Raw genomic sequence first — 17,500 nt, forward strand, 5'->3', positions numbered from 1 at the left:
CACACATAAGACAACCTGCTCACTGCAACGTCAGATATTGGGGTCAACGACCTTTAACTATGCACTGACTTATATGACCCAATGGAAACAACCTTTTCTAGTCATGGTGCAAAAAAAATTCAACCCACACAAAATGTCAACAAAATGGTCACACATAACACAACCGGCTCACTGCAACGTTAGAAATTCCGATTAATGACCTTTTAATCACACGCTGACCAGATGTGTGTGCAGCATTGCCTTATATGACCCTATGCCAACAACCTTCCCAAGTCATGGTGCAAAAACAAAAATCCAACCAACACAAAATGGTCATGCATAACACAACCTAGTCATTGCTATGTCAGATATTCAGGTCAATGACCTTTAATTATGCACTGACTTATATGACCCAATGCAAACAACCTTCCTTAGTCATGGTGCAAAACTATATATATATATATATATATATATATATATATATATATATATATATATATATATATATATATATATATATATATATATATATATATATATATATCTCCATCCATCCATCTTCTTCCGCTTATCCGGGGTCAAGTCGCGGGGGCAGCAGCCTAAGTAGGGAAGCCCAGACTTCCCTCTCCCCAGCCACTTCGTCCAGCTCCTTCCGGGTGATCCCGAGGCGTTCCCAGGCCAGCCGGGAGACATAGTCTTCCCAACGTGTCCTGGGTCTTCCCCGTGGCCTCCTACCGGTCGGACGTGCCCAAAACACCTCCCTATGTGAACATGCCTGTTGACATTTTGTGAATATATATAATAAAAAAAATAATAAAATTTTTTGCACCATGACTAGGGAAGGTTGTTTGCATTGGTCGTATAAGTCAGGGCATAGTTAAAGGTAATTAATCTTACTATATAATGTTGCATATATACATGTTGGATATATATATATATATATATATATATATATATATATATATATATATATATATATATATATATATATATATATATATATATATATATATATATATATATATATATATCAAACATGTATATCCACAAAATGCAAATATACATGGTCACATATAACACAACCTGCTCACTGCAACATTATATAGTCAGATTCATTATCATTAATTTTGCCCTGAGTTATACAACCCAATGCAAACAACCTTCCCTAGTCATGGTGCAAAAAGAAAAAAATATATGTATATATATTCACAAAATGTCCCCAGACATGTTCACTTGTAACACATCCTGCTCATTGCACTTGGTGGACATTATAAAAAAACGTCCAATCAACATAAAAAAATGCACCCATTTAAATCCATTCCAAGGCATGATGGGAAAAATGCAAAACACTCTCCACATTTATCCATGTTAGCGCACTTTAGCTGCTTGATATTTCCGATTGATTACAAAACTTTAAGGAGGTTGTCACGGAAGTAAACAAGGTAGGAGTCGACCACACCCCTGACGTAGCCCCTCTCTCCCGCACGATGACAGTTAGCATGTCATGATCACATATTTGTAAACGATTACTGACTCAAGGTCAATGGTTTTATTTTCTTGCATAAAAAAAAAACCATTCAGTTGTGTTCCATAGATGATCTTTGAGCTGACATTCTTTCCCAGCTGTGTTATCAGGACCACTGTGTTGTGTCTGCGCCTGTTGACAAAGATCCGCGCACAAGCCCGTGCTCGCCTCGCGCCGCTACAAACAGTGTCTGCTTTCACACGCTTCGCCCGCACGCCATTGGCCGGCCGGCCGTGGGAGCGCAGGTGACGTCGCCCGCGCTGGCGGCTATGTGGGCGACGCCAGTGCTGTCAGTCACTCGGGATTCTGCTGGAATGGTGGAGCGCTAGCTTAGCGAGGTAGCAAGATGTGTTCTCCACCAAAGGAACGTTGTGAGAATGTTGTTGTCAAACTACAACGTCAGCCATGTTTTTTAGGGACTGTTCAGTTCCAATGTTATACACCACAAATGACAAGAAAACAAGTTCCCTGGCTGGGAATCAAACCCAGTCCAAGGCATTAAGAGCACTGAATCCTAACCACTAGACCACCAGGGACTTGATGGATGTCTGTATGAGCAACTTCTTCCTCTCAGAGGTGGAGTCGTACATGAAGGAAAACGTGTGTGATATCATGATTGATGACTTTAGCTGAAATTAGCTTAAAGGGACAAGCGGTAGGAAATGGATGGATGGATGGTAGCGTGCTAGCTTCAGAGCTGCTAAGCCTCACGCTTTGAGTGTGACAGTCACGTGTTACATGACACTTCTTAGACAGTCCAGAGACCAGACTGAAGAATTCAGGCATCGATCTCGCTAACAATCACATGTTAAGCTAGCACGCTACCATTTAAGCTAATTCCCGCTAAAGTCATCAATCATGATATCACACACGTTTTCCTTCATGTACGACTCCACCTCTGAGACGAAGAAGTTGCAGGAACCTAGCAAGTCCCTGGTGGTCTAGTGGTTAGGATTCGGCGCTCTCACCGCCGCGGCCCGGGTTCGATTCCCGGTTAGGGAACTTGTCATTTTAGCAACTATGTCTGAGTGGTGAATAATGTGAGAAGTTCAGAGTACCTAAAAACATGGCTGACCTTGTAGTTTGACACCAACAGTCTCAGAACGTGTTTTCGTGTGAAAAACACAAGCATCAATCTTGTTACCTGGCTAGGCTAGCGTGCTACTATTTGAGCTAATTCCCCTTTAAGGGCAGGTTGGCACAGGGATTGTGGTGTAATACACCTCCAAGAAAAGCATCCATACCGCTATCTCTTTCACATGCTAACTAGCGCACTACCATTGTAGCTAATTCCACTGTAAAGCATTTTTGGGGTGCTAGCTGCTATCACCGTGTAGCTAATAACTATGATATTACAAATGAATAAATAACAGATGTTCAGTATTACATGACACTTCTTAGACAGTCCAGAGACCAGACTGAAGAATTCAGCCACGGATCTCGCTAACTCTCAAATGTTAAGCTAGCCTGCTAACATTCAAGCTAATTCCCGCTAAAGTCATCAATCATGATATCACACACGTTTTCCTTCATGAGGAAGAAGTTGCTCATACAGACATCCATCAAGTCCCTTGTGGTCTAGTGGTTAGCATTCAGTGCTCTTAATTAGAGATGTCCGATAATATCGGCCGGCCGACATTATCGGCCGATAAATGCTTTAAAATGTAATATCGGAAATTATCGGTTTCAATAAGTAAAATTAATGACTTTTTAAAACGCCGCTGTACGGAGCGGTACATATCCGGTAAAACACGGACGTACGGAGCAGTTGCGTCTTCCAGTCAGCAGCCCCTCCCCTCTCCCTCCCCCCTCTCCCACACACCACACAGGAGTTGACGACTGCAGCATGACAGGTTTACTGGCGACGCTTGATGACCTCATCAAACCGCCGCGAGCGGAGCATAACAACAACAAGAGTGTGTTGTTGCCGGTGCTGTAGCCGTGGCTAACAAGCCAGCTCGCTCGGTGACCGACCAACGACACCATGTCTATGGTTTGGGATTATTTTAAAGTGTGTCTGACGGATAAAAAACTGGCAATTTGCAATGACTGCATCAAGTTGGTTATGCGAGGAGGAACCAAAACGTCATCCTTTAATACGAGCAATTTGATTTCCCACCTCTTTAAGAATCATAACGAGATACACGATGAAAACAAGCGGAAGATGGATGAAAAGCAAACACCGAAAGCAGCTTGCAGTGAACGGAGATGCCTTGTCTCAACGCAGCATTTCAGAAGCTCTGACTGACTGCTAGACCACTTCAAGCACATTTGTGTTACTCATACAAATACGTTAGAGCAGGGCAGATTGAGCCCACTTTATAATTTCCTGTTATACACTATGCCAGGCAGTCTGGTAAAGGAGGACAATGTTATTGTGCACTTTATTACTCTAGTATGCTCTGGACTGAAGCTGTGTGCCTTCATTGTTTTTGTAGCTGTTGTTTTGAGGCATGTTTAAAAAAAACAAAAAATAATGCACTTTGTGAAAGTCAAAGTATAGTATTTCCCATAGTTGTAGTGGGTATCAGGCAGGCCTGGCCCTAACCAATCTGGCGCCGTAGGCAGTGAAGTGTATTAATCACAAGAAACCGAATAGCTTTGTCTTTGACCTTTTTTTTACTTAAAGAAAGCAAATTAACATATTATATGAGAATGTTATGTTATGATTATCTTTAACCGAATCACAGCAGTGCTCAAATTAATAAACAGCATTCCCTCTCATGTGATATTGTTTAATTAACATTAATGATGTGCACTTTAACAACTAGGCTTACAACTATACCTAATATATAAAGGGGTGGAAAAGTGACTATTGCCTGCAGGGCAAACATTAGCTAACCAGAAGGCAATAACAATGTAAACAAAAAACACCTGCTTAAAAGATCTAATACAAATGTCCCTGAGGAATGTAAGGTGGGAGTACTGTATTTACCTAACGTTACATTATTATTTTCCATAACAATTTAGCCCCCTCCACAATATTAACCCGACGTTAAAATAGAACTAGCTATTTATTGATTAGCAATTGCCAAATCATGTAACATTAGCTTAATGCTAAAAAGCCAGGTTACTATCACATTCTTTAACAGACAAATAATTTCATGTAGGCTAACGTTACCTCCCTGCTACCTCTGTCTTTTTCTCGTTTCTCCTCCTCTTCTTTTCTCTTTTTTCTTCCTTGGGCACCTGACAGTTTTGGCCGTTTTGACATCTTGTGTTGATTTTTTGATGTGGTAAGAGTCATGATACGGGAAGGGAGGGGGCGCACCGTGCGGGGAGATGGGAGGGGGGGCGTAATGTTGTAACAAATAATATTTCTATTAAATAGGCTTTACTTTGCATTTTAATTAACGTGGGATTATTTTTTGTATTTAGAAATAATAGTACCAACTTTTTTATTTTTTTCCTCCAACACTTGTGGCACTGGCGTGGCGCCCCCTGATGGACGGCGCCCTTAGCATTTGCTTATACGGCCTATGCCACGGGCCGGCCCTGGAATCAGGATTATCTCAGGGAGAGCATGTCCCAAATTCCAAGCTGCTGTTTTGAGGCATGTTAAAAAAAATGAGGCACTTTGTGACTTCAATAATAAATATGGCAGTGCCATGTTGGCACTTTTTTCCATAACTTGAGTTGATTTATTTTGGAAAACCTTGTTACATTGTTTAATGCATCCAGCGGGGCATCACAACAAAATTAGGCATAATAATGTGTTCATTCCACGACTGTATATATCGGTATCGGTTGATATCGGAATCGGTATATATACATACACTCACATATATATATATGTGTGTGTGTGTATGTTGTATTTTTATATATGTACAACAAGCTTCCATCTGGCTTCATCGGTGCTTCCTAAACTCCTTTTTTATCCCCCGTCAAAAAGTTCCACTGGAGAATGCGGGCATCGATCCCGCTACCTCTCACATGCTAAGCGAGCGCTCTACCATTTGAGCTAATTCCCCTGTAAATACTCTCTGTCGCCAGAAGGCTATTTTCCCTGAATGGAAATCGGACCCAGAACACGGCAATATAAGGGACCAATCCTAACCACTAGACCACCAGGGACTTGATGGATGTCTGTTTGAGCAACTTCTTCCTCTCAGAGGTGGAGTCGTACATGAAGGAAAACGTGTGTGATATCATGATTGGTGACTTTAGCGGGAATTAGCTTAAATGGTAGCATGCTAGCTTAACATGTGAGAGTTAGCAGGATCCAGCTTCAGAGTTGCTAAGCCTCACAATTTGAGTGTGACAGTCAGGTGTTACATGACACTTCTTAGACAGTCCAGAGACCAGACTGAAGAATTCAGCCATCGATCTCGCTAACTCTCACATGTTTAGCTAGCATGCTACCATTAAAGCTAATTCCTGCGAAAATCATCAATCATGATATCACACACGTTTTGGTCTAGTAGTTAGGATTCGGTGCGCTCACCACTGCGATTCCCGGTCAGGGATCTTAGCATTTTAGCAACTATGTCTGAGTGATAAATAATGTGAGAACTTCAGAGTCCCTAAAAAACATGGCTGACCTTGTAGTTTGACAACAACAGCATTGTCAAAACAGTTGTCAATCTTGCTACCTAGCTAAGCTAGCATGCTAGCATTTGAGCTAATTCCCCTGTAAGGGTGGGTTGGCACAGGGATTGTGGTGTAATACACCTCCAAGACAATGAAAATGTAAGAAAAGCATCAATCCCGCTACCTCGCTCATATGCTAACTAGCGTGCTACCATTTAAGCTAACTGTTGCTAAAGTCATCAATGATGAAAGTTACGCACAGAATAACTTCGCCACACCTAGTGTGTGTGTGTGTGCATGTGTGTGTGACAATCATGGGTACTTTAACTTAACTTTAATATTTTCACCATGTATGACTCCACCTCTGAAAGAAAACAGTTGCATATATATATATATATGTATATATATATATATATATATATATATATATATATATATATATATATATATATATATATATATATATATATATATATATATATATATATATATATATATATATATATATATATATATATGTGTGTGTGTATATATGTATGTGTGGGGAAAAAATCGCAAGACTATTTCATCGAGATGAAAGTCTTGTGATTTTTTCCCCACACATACATATTACGCTCTACCACGGTATAGAGCACTATTTTTTTGGATAATCTAATTAAGACATATATGTGTATATATATAAGCTTCCATCTGGCTTCATGATCTCCTCTTTTAATCCCCGTCAAAAAAGTTCCACTGGAGAATGCGGGCATCGATCCCGCTACCTCTCACATGCTAAGCGAGCGCTCTACCATTTGAGCTAATTCCCCTGTAAAGCACACTAGTTAGCATGTGAGAGAGTTAGCGGGATCGATGCTTTTCTCATGTTTTCATTTTCTTGGAGGTGTATTACACCACAATCCCTGTGCCAACCTCCCTTACAGGGGAATTAGCTCAAATGGTAACATGTTAGCTTAGCGAGGTAGGAAGATTGACAACTGTGTTCTCCACACGAAAACACGTTTTGACAATTTTGTCAGCCATGTTTTTAGGGACTCTGAAGGTCTCACATTATTCACCACTCAGACATAGTTGCTAAAATGCTAAGTTCCCTGACCAGGAATCTAACCTGGGCCGCGGCGAATACGGAGAACCATCAAGTCCCTGGTGGTCTAGTGGTTAGGATTCGGCGCTCTCACCGCCGCGGCCCGGGTTCGATTCCCGGTCAGGGAACTTAGCATTTTAGCGTGAAGTATGAAGTATCTTGGATACTAAGAGATTGGGGCCACTTCTGGTAAAAACTGTCCCTAAAAGTCCAAGATACATTTTATAAGTGCTCTAAAATTCTAATCCAGTATCTACGAGGTCTAAATTACACCTGTTTAGGTCCTGGAGGGGTTGAAAGAACCCAAAGAGTTCGGCGTGCACCTTCGGACTTTTAAAGTAAGTCCATTTTACGGTACTTGTGGACCTCGGGACGTTTTGAAATCTTTTTTGTCAGTTTTGGGTTACTTTGGGACCTTTGGGTGTGTTTGTTGTTTTCAGAGTACATGAACTATCGTGGATAATAATAATAATAATAATGGATTAGATTTATATAGCGCTTTTCTAGGCACTCAAAGCGCTTCACAGAGTGAGAACCCATCATTCATTTTTACAACTCATTCATTCATCATTCATTCACCGGTGTGAGCGGCACCGGGGGCAAGGGTGAAGTGTCCTGCCCAAGGACACAACGGCAGCGATTTTTGGATGGTAAGAGGCGGGAAGCGAACCTGCAACCCTCAGGTTTCTGGCACGGCCGCTCTACCCACTACGCCATACCGCCCCAAGATACTAAGGGATTAGGGCCACTTCTGGTTTAGAACTACCCCTAATAGTCCAAGCTACATTTTATACGTGCTCTAAAATTCTAATCCACTATCTACGAAGTCCAAATTACACCTATTTAGGTTTTGGAGGCGTTGAAAGAACCTAAGAGGTCCCAATAATAGATGTGGTTGCCCAAACAGTTCGGAATGCACCTTAACGGGCCCTGGCTCCAGACTCTTTGGGCACATTTCGGATTTTTAAGGTAAGTCCATTTTAGGGTACTTGTGGACCTTGGGACGTTTTGGAATCTTTTTGGAACTTCAAGTGAAACTGGTCCGTTTTGGGTTACTTTGGGACCTTTGGGTATGTTTGTTGTTTTCATAGTACATGAACTATCTTGGATACTAAGGGATTAGGGCCACTTCTGGTAAAAAAAAAAAAAAGTGCCCCTAAAAGTCCAACCCTCATTTTATTAGTGCCCCAACCTGCCTGTGAGACTACGAGGTCCAAATTACACCTATTTAGGTCTTGGAGGGGTTAAAAGAACCCAAGTGGTCCCAATGATAAATGGGGTTTCCCAAAGGGTCTGAAATGCACTCAAAAGTGCCCTGGTCCCAGACTCGAGCTTAGTGTAGAAGGGGTCTGAGACTGTTGTTGTCAAACTACAAGGTCAGCCATGTTTTAGGGACTCTGAAGTTCTCACATTATTCACCACTCAGACATAGTTGCTAAAATGCGAAGTTCCCTGACCGGGAATCGAACCCGGGCCGCGGCGGTGAGAGCGCCGAATCCTAACCACTAGACCACCGGGGACTTGATGGTTGTCTATATTCGCCGCGGCCCAGGTTCGATTCCTGGTCAGGGAACTTAACATTTTAGCAACTATGTCTGAGTGGTGAACAATGTGAGAACTTCAGAGTCCCTAAAACATGGCTGACCTTGTAGTTTGACAACAACAGTCTCAGACCCCTTCTACACTAAGCCCGGCTAAGGTTATCCAGGGTAAATCCCACCTAACCTCATCCACACAAACACAATGGTCGTTTAAGACCCCTCCCCCCGAGTACGCATGTGCAGAAAATGCACACGTCATAGTCACCGCCAGTGTTGCTTTGTGTGCAAGTTGTTAAATGTAACTTATCTGAACAATATCCAGTGTTGTGGTATTTCAATGAACTGGACTCCAGTGTGACTATTGTAGTGAATCACACCTGAGACATCATATATTAATCACATCTTTATTAGACACGTAAACAATGTGATAAAGAACATTTTACATCAATCAAACTAGAGATCTAGATAGCTGGTCAGGACACTCCTCACTCTTTTGCCTTCACCTTCATTGTCCATTAGTTTCTGGTGACTTTATATACTCTGGACCTAGACGTTGAGTACATGGCGGACAATAACTGATCCAGTCTGCTTTGCCAGTCCAAAAACATTTGCCGTTTTCCGTAGTCTTCCCTCGACAGCCAGGTAATACAAAGCACACGCTACCTTTTTTATCACATCCAAAGGAGCATGCATTCTCATCGACTCTCCTTCGACAAGTAGACAAAGTTTTTCGCTAAGTAGCATCACAGCTAATCCGGCCGGACATTGGAAAGTTCTCTTGCCGTCTGAGAAGTGTTGTATCCCAAATAGCTGCAATGGCTTTCTCTGAAGGTATTCATGTGTGATTTCCACAAGCGCCTGTACATGTAGAGGAAGGAGAAACACGGGTATGTCCGGATGACTCGTCTTCACGTTTCCAGTGGTTAGCTCCGAGCTTTATTATGAAGCTGGCTGTGGCGTGTTCTTTCTGACGTCACTTCCTGTGTGGGCGAGGTCTTTCTGGCGTCACTTCCTCTCCGAACTCACTTTGTAAACGATCGATGAGTCCATACAAAGCTAAGTGCCGGAGATTCAAGAATTACACGGCTGACTTACCAGTGTAAAAAATTGTCCGAGGAGGGGGACCTTGAACGCTGGTTTAGTGTGGCTGAAACGAGGCTTAGGCTAAATAATGATTTGTTTAAGGTGTTAAACGACTTAGTGTAGACATAGCCTGAGAACGTGTTTCCGTGTAAAGAACGCAGTTGTCAATCTTGCTACCTAGCTAAGCTAGCATGTTACCATTTGAGCTAATTCCCCTGTAAGGGCAGGTTGGCACAGGGATTGTGGTGTAATACACCTCCAAGGAAAGCATCCACACTGCTATCTCCCTCACATGCTAACTAGCGTGCTACCATTGAAGCTAATTCCCCTGTAAAGCGTTTGGACTGCTAGCTGCTATCACCGTGTAGCTAACAACTATGATATTACAAATAATAAATAACAGATGTTCAGTATTACATGACACTTCTTAGACAGTCCAGAGACCAGACTGAAGAATTCAGCCATCGATCTCGCTAACTCTAACATGTTAAGCTAGTACGCTACCATTTAAGCTAATTCCCGCTAAAGTCACCAATCATGATATCACACACGTTTTCCTTCATGTACGACTCCACCTCTGAGAGGAAGAAGTTGCTCATACAGACATCCATCAAGTCCCTGGTGGTCTAGTGGTTACGATTCAGTGCTCTTAATGCCTTGGACTGGGTTTGATTCCCGTTCAGGTAACTTTTTGGCCACAGGGGAAATACCTCTTATGGTAGAGTGCTTGCTTAGCATGCGACTTAGCAAGAATTAGCTTAAATAGTAGCGCACTAGTTAGCATGTCATCATTTTCTTGGAGGTGTATTACACCACAATCCCTGTGCCAAACTCCCTTACAGGGGAATTAGCTCAAATGGTAACATGCTAGCTTAGCGAAGTAGCAAGATTGACGCCCGCGTTCTCCACACGAAAACAACTTTTGAGAATATTGTCAGCCATGTTTTAGAGACTCTGAAGTTCTCACATTATTCACCACTCAGACATAGTTGCTAAAATGCTAAGTTCCCTGACCAGGAATCGACCCGGGGCCGCGGCGGTGAGAATCAGAATCAGAATCAGAATCAGAATAGTTTTTATGGCCATTGTTTGAGAACGGGTTCACAAACTAGGAATTTTTCTTGGTGTAATCGTGCAACATAAAACACATATAACACAGATTTGGTAATAAAAAGAGCTGTAACTGAGCTATCAGATCTTGTTATAGAGAGCTAACTGAGCTATAGAAATGCTAAGTTCCCTGACCGGGAATCGAACCCGGGCAGCGGCGGTGAGAGCACCGAATCCTAACCACTAGACCACCAGGGACTTGATGGATGTCTGTTTGAGCAACTTCTTCCTCTCAGAGGTGGAGTCGTACATGAAGGAAAACGTGTGCGATATCATGATTGATGACTTTAGGAGGAATTAGCTTAAATTGTAGCATGCTAGCTTAACATGTGAGAGTTAGCGGGATCCAGCTTCAGAGCCACTAAGACTCACGCTTTGAGTGTGACAGTCACGTGTTACATGACACTTCTTAGACAGTCCAGAGACCAGACTGAAGAATTCAGCCATCGATCTCGCTAACTCTCACGTGTTAAGCTAGCATGCTACCATTTAAGCTATTTTCTGCTAAAATCATCAATCATGATATCACACACGTTTTGGTCTAGTGGTTAGGATTCGGAACTTAGCATTTTAGCAACTATGTCTGAGTGGTGAATAATGTGAGAACTTCAGAGTCCCTAAAAAACATGGCTGACCTTGTAGTTTGACAACAACAATATTGTCAAAAGGTGTTTTCATGTGGAGAACACAGTTGTCAATGTTGCTACCTAGCTAAGCTAGCATGCTACCATTTGAGCTAATTCCCCTGTAAGGGCGGGTTGGCACAGGGATTGTGGTGTAATACACCTCCAAGAAAATGAAAATGTAAGAAAAGCATCAATCCCGCTAACTCGCTCATATGCTAACTAGCGTGCTACCATTTAAGCTAATTGTTGCTAAAGTCATCAATGATGAAAGTTAAGCACAGAATAATTTTCGCCACACCTAGTGTGTGTGTGTGTGTGTGTGTGTGTGTGTGTGTGTGTGTGTGTGTGTGTGTGTATGTGTGTGACAATCATGGGTACTTTAACTTAATATTTTCACCATGTATGACTCCACCTCTGAAAGAAAACAGTTGCAAATATATATATATATATATATGTGTGTGTGTGTGTATGTATGTTTATATATGTATAACAAGCTTCCATCTGGCTTCATGATTTCCTTTTTTAATCCCCGTCAAAAAAGTTATACTGGAGAATGCGGGCATCGATCCCGCTACCTCTCACATGCTAAGCGAGCGCTCTACCATTTCAGCTAATTCCCCTGTAAAGCACACCAGTTAGCATGTGAAAGAGGTAGCGGTATGGATGCTTTTCTTGGAGGTGTATTACACCACAATCCCTGTGCCAACCTGCCTTTACAGGGGAATTAGCTCAAATGCTAGCATGTTAGCTTAGCTAGGTAGCAAGATTGACAACTGTGTTCTCCACATGAAAACACCTTTTGACAATGTTGTTGTTGTCAAACTACAAGGTCAGCCATGTTTTTAGGGACTCTGAAGTTCTCACATTATTCACCACTCAGACATAGTTGCTAAAATTTTAAGTTCCCTGACCGGGAATCGAACCTGGGCCGCAGCGAATACAGATATGCATTAAGTCCCTGGTGGTCTAGTGGTTAGGATTCGGTGCTCTCACCGCCGCGGCCTGGTTTCGATTCCCGGTCAGGGAACTTAACATTTTAGCAACTATGTCTGAGTGGTGAATAATGTGAGAACTTCAGAGTCCCTAAAAACATGGCTGACCTTGTAGTTTGACCACAACAGTCTCAGACCCCAGTTATCTTAGCTAGGTAGCAAGATTGACGCCCACGTTCTCTTACCATGAATTGATTAACGTGGACCCCAACTTAAACAAGTTGAAAAACTTATTCGGGCGTTAGCATTTAGTGGTCAATTGTACGGAATATGTACTGTACTGTGCAATCTACTAATAAAAGTTTCAATCAATCCACACGAAAACAAGTTTTGACAATGTTGTCAGCCATGTTTTTAGGGACTCTGAAGTTGTCACATTATTCACCACTCAGACATAGTTGCTAAAATGCCAAGTTCCCTGACCAGGAATCGAACCAGGGCCGCGGCGGTGAGAGCGCCGAATCCTAACCACTAGACCACCAGGGACTTATCGACGTCTGTTTGAACATGAATGAAACGTGTGTGATATCATGATTGATGACTTTAGCAGGAATTAGCTTAAATGGTAGCGTGCTAGCTTAAGAAAAGCATCAATCCCGCTACCTCTCCCATATGCTAACTAGCGTGCTACCATTTAAGCTAATTGTTGCTAAAGTCATCAATGATGAAAGTTACGCACATATTTTCACCATGTATGACTCCACCTCTGAAAGAAAACAGTTGCAAATATATATTTGTGTGTATATATATATATATTTATGTATGTATGTTGTATTTTTATATATATACAACGAGGTTCCTAATGTCCTTTTTTATCCCCTTTCGAAAAAGTTCCACTGGAGAATGCGGGCATCGATCCCGCTACCTCTCACATGCTAAGCGAGCGCTCTACCATTTGAGCTAATTCCCCTGTAAAGCACACTAGTTAGCATGTGAGAGAGTTAGCGGGATCGATGCTTTTCTCATGTTTTCATTTTCTTGGAGGTGTATTACACCACAATCCCTGTGCCAACCTCCCTTACAGGGGAATTAGCTCAAATGGTAACATGTTAGCTTAGCGAGGTAGGAAGATTGACAACTGTGTTCTCCACATGAAAACACGTTTTGACAATGTTGTCAGCCATGTTTTTAGGGACTCTGAAGGTCTCACATTATTCACCACTCAGACATAGTTGCTAAAATGCTAAGTTCCCTGACCAGGACTCCAACCTGGGCCGCGGCGAATACGGACAACCATCAAGTCCCTGGTGGTCTAGTGGTTAGGATTCGGCGCTCTCACCGCCGCGGCCCGGGTTCGATTCCCGGTCAGGGAACTTAGCATTTTAGCGTGAAGTATCTTGGATACTAAGAGACTGGGACCACTTCTGGTAAAAACTGTCCCTAAAAGTCCAAGCTACATTTTATAAGTGCTCTAAAATTCTAATCCAGTATCTACGAAGTCTAAATTACACCTGTTTAGGTCCTGGAGGGGTTGAAAGAACCCAAACAGTTCAGCATGCACCTTCGGACTTTTAAAGTAAGTCCATTTTACGGTACTTGTGGACCTCGGGACGTTTTGAAATCTTTTTGGTCAGTTTTGGGTTACTTTGGGACCTTTGGGTGTGTTTGTTGTTTTCAGAGTACATGAACTATCGTGGACACTGAGGGATTAGGGCCACTTCTGGTTTAGAACTACCCCTAATAGTCCAAGCTACATTTTATAAGTGCTCTAAAATTCTAATCCACTATCTACGAAGTCCAAATTACACCTATTTAGGTTTTGGAGGCGTTGAAAGAACCTAAGAGGTCCCAATAATAGATGTGGTTGCCCAAACAGTTCGGAATGCACCTTAACGGGCCCTGGCTCCAGACTCTTTGGGCACATTTCGGATTTTTAAGGTAAGTCCATTTTAGGGTACTTGTGGACCTTGGGACGTTTTGGAATCTTTTTGGAACTTTAAGTGAAACTGGTCCGTTTTGGGTTACTTTGGGACCTTTGGGTATGTTTGTTGTTTTCATAGTACATGAACTATCTTGGATACTAAGGGATTAGGGCCACTTCTGGTAAAAAAAAAAAAAAAAAGTGCCCCTAAAAGTCCAACCCTCATTTTATTAGTGCCCCAACCTGCCTGTGAGACTACGAGGTCCAAATTACACCTATTTAGGTCTTGGAGGGGTTAAAAGAACCCAAGTGGTCCCAATGATAAATGGGGTTTCCCAAAGGGTCTGAAATGCACTCAAAAGTGCCCTGGTCCCAGACTCGGGCTTAGTGTAGAAGGGGTCTGAGACTGTTGTTGTCAAACTACAAGGTCAGCCATGTTTTAGGGACTATGAAGTTCTCACATTATTCACCACTCAGACATAGTTGCTAAAATGCAAAGTTCCCTGACCGGGAATCGAACCCGGGCCGCGGCAGTGAGAGCGCCGAATCCTAACCACTAGACCACCAGGGACTTGATGGTTGCCTGTATTCGCCGCGGCCCAGGTTCGATTCCTGGTCAGGGAACTTAACATTTTAGCAACTATGTCTGAGTGGTGAATAATGTGAGAACTTCAGAGTCCCTAAAACATGGCTGACCTTGTAGTTTGACAACAACAGTCTCAGACCCCTTCTACACTAAGCCCGGCTAAGGTTATCCAGGGTAAATCCCACCTAACCTCATCCACACAAACACAATGGTTGTTTAAGACCCTCCCCCCGAGTACGCATGTGCAGAAAATGCACACGTCATAGTCACCGCCAGTGTTGCTTTGTGTGCAAGTTGTTAAATGTAACTTATCTGAACAATATCCAGTGTTGTGGTATTTCAATGAACTGGAATCCAGTGTGACTATTGTAGTAAATCACACCTGAGACATCATACATTAATCACATCTTTATTAGACACGTAAACAATGTGATAAAGAACATTTTACATCAATCAAACTAGAGATCTAGATAGCTGGTCAGGACACTCCTCACTCTTTTGCCTTCACCTTCATTGTCCATTAGTTTCTGGTGACTTTATATACTCTGGACCTAGACATTGAGTACATGGCGGACAATAACTGATCCAGTCTGCTTTGCCAGTCCAAAAACATTTGCCGTTTTCCGTAGTCTTCCCTCGACAGCCAGGTAATACAAAGCACACGCTACCTTTTTTATCACATCCAAAGGAGCATGCATTCTCATTGACTCTCCTTCGACAAATAGACAAAGTTTTTCGCTAAGTAGCATCACAGCTAATCCGGACGGACATTGGAAAGTTCTCTTGCCGTCTGAGAAGTGTTGTATCCCAAATAGCTGCAATGGCTTTCTCTGAAGGTATTCATGTGTGATTTCCACAAGCGTCTGTACATGTAGAGGAAGGAGAAACACGGGTATGTCCGGATGACTCGTCTTCACGTTTCCAGTGGTTAGCTCCGAGCTTTATTATGAAGCTGGCTGTGGCGTGTTCTTTCTGACGTCACTTCCTGTGTGGGCGAGGTCTTTCTGGCGTCACTTCCTCTCCGAACTCACTTTGTAAACGATCGATGAGTCCATACAAAGCTAAGTGCCGGAGATTCAAGAATTACACGGCTGACTTACCCGTGTAAAAAATTGTCCGAGGAGTGGGACCTTAAACGCTGGTTTAGTGTGGCTGAATCGAGGCTTAGGCTAAATAATGATTTGTTTAAGGTGTTAAACGACTTAGTGTAGACATAGCCTGAGAACGTGTTTCCGTGTAAAGAACGCAGTTGTCAATCTTGCTACCTAGCTAAGCTAGCATGTTACCATTTGAGCTAATTCCCCTGTAAAGGCAGGTTGGCACAGGGATTGTGGTGTAATACACCTCCAAGGAAAGCATCCATCCCGCTGCCTCCTTCACATGCTAACTAGCGTGCTACCATTGAAGCTAATTCCCCTGTAAAGTGTTTTGGACTGCTAGCTGCTATCACCGTGTAGCTAACAACTATGATATTACAAATAAATAAATAACAGATGTTCAGTATTACATGACACTTCTTAGACAGTCCAGAGACCAGACTGAAGAATTCAGCCATCGATCTCACAAACTCTCACATGTTAAGCTAGCATGCTAACATTTAAGCTAATTCCCGCTAAAATCATAATTTATGATATCACACACGTTTTCCTTCATGTATGAATGACTCCACCTCTGAGAGGAAGAAGTTGCTCATACAGACATCCATCAAGTCCCTGGTGGTCCAGTGCGTTCAGTGCTCTTAATGCCTTGGACTGGGTTTGATCCCGTTCAGGTAACTTTTTGGCCACAGGGGAAATACCTCTTGTGGTACAGCGCTTGCTTAGCATGCGACTTAGCAAGAATTAGCTTAAATAGTAGCGCGCTAGTTAGCATGTCATAATTTTCTTGGAGGTGTATTACACCACAATCCCTGTGCCAACCTCCCTTACAGGGGAATAAGCTCAAATGGTAACATGCTAGCTTAGCTAGGTAGCAAGATTGACGCCCGCGTTCTCCGCACGAAAACAAGTTTTGAGAATGTTGTCAGCCATGTTTTTAGAGACTCTGAAGTTCTCACATTATTCACCACTCAGACATAGTTGCTAAAATGCTAAGTTCCCTAAACAGGAATCGACCCCGGGCCGCGGCGGTGAGAATCAGAATCAGAATCAGAATCAGAATAGTTTTTATGGCCATTGTTTGAGAACGAGTTCACAAACTAGGAATTTTTCTTGGTGCAATCGTGCAACATAAAACACATATAACACAGATTTGGTAATAAAAACAGCTGTAACTGAGCTATCAGATCTTGTTATAGAGAGCTAACTGAGCTATAGAAATGCTAAGTTCCCTGACAGGGAATCGAACCCGGGCTGCGGCGGTGAGAGCGCCGAATCCTAACCACTAGACCACCAGGGACTTGATGGATGTCTGTTTGAGCAACTTCTTCCTCTCAGAGGTGGAGTCGTACATGAAGGAAAACGTGTGCGATATCATGATTGATGACTTTAGCAGGAATTAACTTAAATTGTAGCATGCTAGCTTAACATGTGAGAGTTAGCGGGATCCAGCTTCAGAGCCACTAAGACTCACGCTTTGAGTGTG

General features: G+C 42.5%; 1 protein-coding gene and 9 non-coding genes across 10 annotated transcripts in view; 5 read left to right on the plus strand and 5 right to left on the minus strand.

Annotated features, from left to right (window-relative positions):
* The window catches only part of LOC133632620 (stromelysin-3-like), a 42,615-nt gene that overhangs the window by 3,459 nt on the left and 21,656 nt on the right, over window positions 1–17,500 (plus strand). The gene's annotated exons all lie outside the window — the stretch shown is intronic.
* trnae-cuc (transfer RNA glutamic acid (anticodon CUC)) lies at window positions 2,435–2,506 on the plus strand. The gene has a single exon. It is a non-coding gene; the product is annotated as a tRNA-Glu (tRNA).
* trnae-cuc (transfer RNA glutamic acid (anticodon CUC)) lies at window positions 7,175–7,246 on the plus strand. Its single transcript has one exon. It is a non-coding gene; the product is annotated as a tRNA-Glu (tRNA).
* trnae-cuc (transfer RNA glutamic acid (anticodon CUC)) lies at window positions 8,567–8,638 on the minus strand. The gene has a single exon. It is a non-coding gene; the product is annotated as a tRNA-Glu (tRNA).
* trnae-cuc (transfer RNA glutamic acid (anticodon CUC)) lies at window positions 10,979–11,050 on the minus strand. The gene has a single exon. It is a non-coding gene; the product is annotated as a tRNA-Glu (tRNA).
* On the plus strand, window positions 12,434–12,505 carry trnae-cuc (transfer RNA glutamic acid (anticodon CUC)). The gene has a single exon. It is a non-coding gene; the product is annotated as a tRNA-Glu (tRNA).
* On the minus strand, window positions 12,885–12,956 carry trnae-cuc (transfer RNA glutamic acid (anticodon CUC)). Its single transcript has one exon. It is a non-coding gene; the product is annotated as a tRNA-Glu (tRNA).
* trnae-cuc (transfer RNA glutamic acid (anticodon CUC)) lies at window positions 13,712–13,783 on the plus strand. Its single transcript has one exon. It is a non-coding gene; the product is annotated as a tRNA-Glu (tRNA).
* Window positions 14,831–14,902, minus strand: trnae-cuc (transfer RNA glutamic acid (anticodon CUC)). The gene has a single exon. It is a non-coding gene; the product is annotated as a tRNA-Glu (tRNA).
* Window positions 17,243–17,314, minus strand: trnae-cuc (transfer RNA glutamic acid (anticodon CUC)). The gene has a single exon. It is a non-coding gene; the product is annotated as a tRNA-Glu (tRNA).

The sequence above is a fragment of the Entelurus aequoreus genome, linkage group LG17, assembly GCF_033978785.1.
Source record: "Entelurus aequoreus isolate RoL-2023_Sb linkage group LG17, RoL_Eaeq_v1.1, whole genome shotgun sequence".
Classification (NCBI taxonomy): Eukaryota; Metazoa; Chordata; class Actinopteri; order Syngnathiformes; family Syngnathidae; genus Entelurus; species Entelurus aequoreus.